The sequence below is a fragment of the Pleurodeles waltl genome, chromosome 6, assembly GCF_031143425.1.
Source record: "Pleurodeles waltl isolate 20211129_DDA chromosome 6, aPleWal1.hap1.20221129, whole genome shotgun sequence".
Classification (NCBI taxonomy): Eukaryota; Metazoa; Chordata; class Amphibia; order Caudata; family Salamandridae; genus Pleurodeles; species Pleurodeles waltl.
The window spans coordinates 136937969-136942275 of NC_090445.1; positions in this window are offsets into that span (position 1 = coordinate 136937969).

Below are 4307 nucleotides of genomic sequence, written 5' to 3' on the forward strand. Positions count from 1 at the left end.
GCTACCCACACCAACCTTGCGTCCTTTTTTTCCAAAATCCTAGGGATTCTAGAGGTACCCAGAATTTGTGGGTTCCCCTGGAGAAGACCAAGAAATTAGCCGAACTACAGTGAAAATTTCGTTTTTTTCTAAATGGTAAAAAAGGGCTGCAGAAGAAAGCTTGTGGCTTTTTCCAGGAAAATGGCATCAACAAACGGTTTATGGTTCTAAACTCACCATCTTCCCAGCTTTCAGAAACAGGCAGAATTGAATCAGAAAACCACATTCTTTAACACAATTTAGGCATTTTACTGGGACACACCCCATTTTTATTATTTTTTTGTGCTTTCAGCCTCCTTCCAGTTGGTGCCAGAAATGGGTATGAAACCAATGTTGGATCCCGGACAGCTAAACACTTTTGAAAAGTAGACACAATTCTAAATTCAGCAAAAGGTCATTTGTGTAGATCCTTCAAGGTTTTCGTACAGAAAGTAACAGCTAAATTAAAAAAATATTGAAATTAAGGTGAAAAAAGAGCCATTTCTGTCCACGTTTTCTTCTATAACTTTTTCCATCTATGGCAGATTTTTTAAAGCAATATACCGTTATGTCTGCTGGACTCTTCTGGTTGTGGGGATATATAGGGCTTGTAGGTTCATCAACAACCCTATGTACCCAGAGCCAATGAAGGAGCTGCACCTTGCAGTGGTTTTTCATTGTATACTGGGTATACAGCAATTCATTTGTGGGCACAAGATAAAGTGTTGAGAAGCAGTGTTTATTTGCACATCTCTGAATTCCGGGGTCCCCATACTAGCATGTGAATTAAAGGGCATTTCTCAAATAGATGTCTTTTTTACACACTGTCTTACATTTGGAAGGAAAAAATGTAGAGAAAGACATGGGGCAGTAACACTTTTTCTTCTATTCTATGTTCCCCGAAGTCTCTCGATAAAAATGGTACCTCACTTGTGTGGGTAGGCCTAATGCCTGCGACAGGAAACGCAACATGGACACATCACATTTTTACATTGAAATATGACGTGTTTTTTGGAAAGTGCCTAGCTGTGGATTTTGGCCTCTAGCTCAGCTAGCACCTAGGAAAACCTACCAAACCGGTGCATTTTTAAAAACTAGACACCTAAGGAAATCCAGGATGGGGTGACCTGTGGGGCTCTCACTACGTTCTGTTACCTAGAATCCTTTGCAAACCTCAAAATTTGGCAAAAAACCCACCTCACATTTTGGTGATCAAAAGTTCTGAAATCTGAGGGAAGCCACAAATTTCATTCCACCCAGCAGTCCCCCAAGTCTCCTGATAAAAATGGTACCTCACTTGTGTGGGTAGGCCTAGTGCCCGCAACAGGAAATGCCCCAAAACACAACATGGACACATCACATTTTCCCAAAGAAAACTGACCTGTTTTTTGCAAAGTGCCGAGCTGTGGATTTTGGCCCCTAGCTCAGCCGGCATCTAGGGAAACCTACCAAACCTGTACATTTTTTAAAACTAGACACCTAGGGAAATTCAGAATGGGGGTGACTTGTGGGGCTCTCACAAGGTTCTGTTACCCAGATTCCTTTGCAAACCTCAAAATTTGGCAACAAAACACTTTTTCTTCACATTTCAGTAATAGAAAGTTCTGGAATCTGAGAGGAGCCACAAATTTCCTCCCACCCAGCATTCCCCCATGTCTCCTGATACAAAAATGGTACCTCACTTGGGTGGGAAGGCCTAGTGCCCGCGACAGGAAACTCCCTAAAACGCAACATGGACACATCACATTTTCCCAAAGAAAACTGACCTGTTTTTTGCAAAGTGCCTAGCTGTGGATTTTGGCCTGTAGCTCATCTGGCACTTAGGAAAACCTGGCAAACCTGGACATTTCTGAAAACTAGGCACCTAGGGGAACCCAGGATGTGGTAACTTGTGGCGCTCTCACCAAGTTTTTTTACTCAGAATCCTTTGCAAACCTCAAAATGTGGCAAAAAACACTTTTTCCTCACATTTTGGTGCTGCAAAGTTCTGGAATCTGAGAGGAGCCACAAATTTCCTCCCACCCAGCATTCCCCCATGTCTCCCGATACAAAAATGGTACTTCACTTGGGTGGGAAGGCCTAGTGCCTGCGACAGGAAACTCCCTAAAACGCAACATGGACACATCACATTTTCCCAAAGAAAACTGACCTGTTTTTTGCAAAGTGCCTAGCTGTGGATTTTGGCCTGTAGCTCATCTGGCACTTAGGAAAACCTGGCAAACCTGGACATTTCTGAAAACTAGGCACCTAGGGGAACCCAGGATGTGGTAACTTGTGGCGCTCTCACCAAGTTTTTTTACTCAGAATCCTTTGCAAACCTCAAAATGTGGCAAAAAACACTTTTTCCTCACATTTTGGTGCTGCAAAGTTCTGGAATCTGAGGCGAGCCACCGACTTCCTTCTACCCAGCATTCCCCCAGGTCTCCCCATACAAATGGTACCTCACTTGTGTGGGTAGGCCTAGTGCCCGTGACAGGAAATGCCCCAAAACACATCAAAATGATCAAATACAAAACTACCTTGCGGGGGTGGGAGCACCTGTATTTTTGGTCCTGGGCTCAGCAGTCATCTAGGGAAACCTACCAAACCCAGACATTTCTGAAAAGTAGCCACCTGAGGGAGTCCAGAAAGGTGTGACTTGCGTCGATCCCCCAGTGTTTTGTTACCCAGAATCCTCAGCAAACATCAAATTTAGCTAAAAAATTTAATTTCCCCCGCATTTCTGTGTGGGATTACCACACCGGCACACATTTCCTACCACCCAACGTTCCCCTCAGTCTCCTGAAAAAAAATGATACCTCACGTGTGTAGGTGGGCCAAGTGCCTGTGACAGGGAAGAGCCAAAAACATGTTGAAATTGAGGGGGAACCAAAGCGGGTCCAAAAGGGCAATTTGAAAAAAAACGTTTTTAGGCTGACAAGTGGGGCAGAATTCTTATCGGTATAGATGCAACAATGCTGGGTGGTAGGAATTTTGTGGATTCCTGCAAATTTCTGAAGGTTCCATCACACAAATGTGTGAAAAATGTGTGATTTCAAGCAAAGTTGGAGGTTTGCAGGGCATTGTGGGTAGGAAAATGGTGCAGGTGCATGTGAAGCACACCAGCCTGGACTCACCCAGATGTTTAGTTTTCAGATGTGTCAGGTCTCGTAGATTTTTCTCCATAGCAGCGTCCGAAAGACCAAAAAGTGAAGCCCTCACCATTCCAAGTGGGACAATTTTGAGAGTTAGATAAGCTCTCATGGACCAAATGTAAAACCAAAACCCAAAATAATCAATTGCCCTCTTGCTTGCCTTTGGGATAAGATCTTTTAGTGTGCGGAGGGAGAGCTGAAAGACTGTTACCCCGTTTAGATGCGGTGGGGGCATAACAATCCCATACAGGTTGGTAGCTACCACCCCACTATTTGTATTTAATTCCCTGGCATCTAGTAGGCTTTCTGCCTCCCCCGGATGGATCGGGGGTAATTGCCCCATCTGCCCACTGGTGGGCAGGACAACCTTGTCCCCATTTATTTGGGGTGGGGCAATGGCCATACCCCACCCTCTTTAAAAAAAAAAAAGTCTTCCCTGGTCCTTGCTGGGCTTTCTGCCCCCCTTGGGGGCAGATGGGCCTTCCACAAATAGGCCGATCTGCCCCCAAGTGGGGCAGAAAAGGCCAACAGTAATGTGGCCCCATGGGGAGCGACATTTGCCCAAGGGGCTGCCACCTAAACAAAACACACACCAATCTCTGTTGCCTAAGTGGTTTCTGCCCCCCCCCCCGGGGGCAGATTGGCCTAATAGAAATAGATTAATCTGTCCCCAAGGGGGGCAGAAATGGCCTAAAATAAATTTGCCCCCCATGGGAGCGACTCTTGCCTAAGAGGTCACTCTCCTTGCGTGTAACTGACATTAAAAAACATCCCTGGTGTCTAGTGGTTTCTGCCCCCCTTGGGGGCAGATTGGCCTAATACAAATAGGCCGATCTGCCCCTAAGGGGGCCGAAAAGACCTTTAAAAAAATGCCCCCCAGGGGAGCGACCCTTGCTCAAGGGGTTGCTCCCCTTCATCATTTATAGAAAGAAAAAAAAACTCCCTGGAGTCTAGTGGGCATTTCTGCAGCCTGATCGATTTACGATCAGGCTGCAGAAATGCTCAGACAGACATGAAAGGAAAGGCCTTTCTATTCCTTTCATGTCCTCTGCCTGCCCCAGCGCTACAGGGCGACATCTGATGAGGTCAGTGCACGATCGTGCCCTGACATCATCAGACATCACTGGGGGAGGGGGTCAGGGAGTGGAAGGGGAA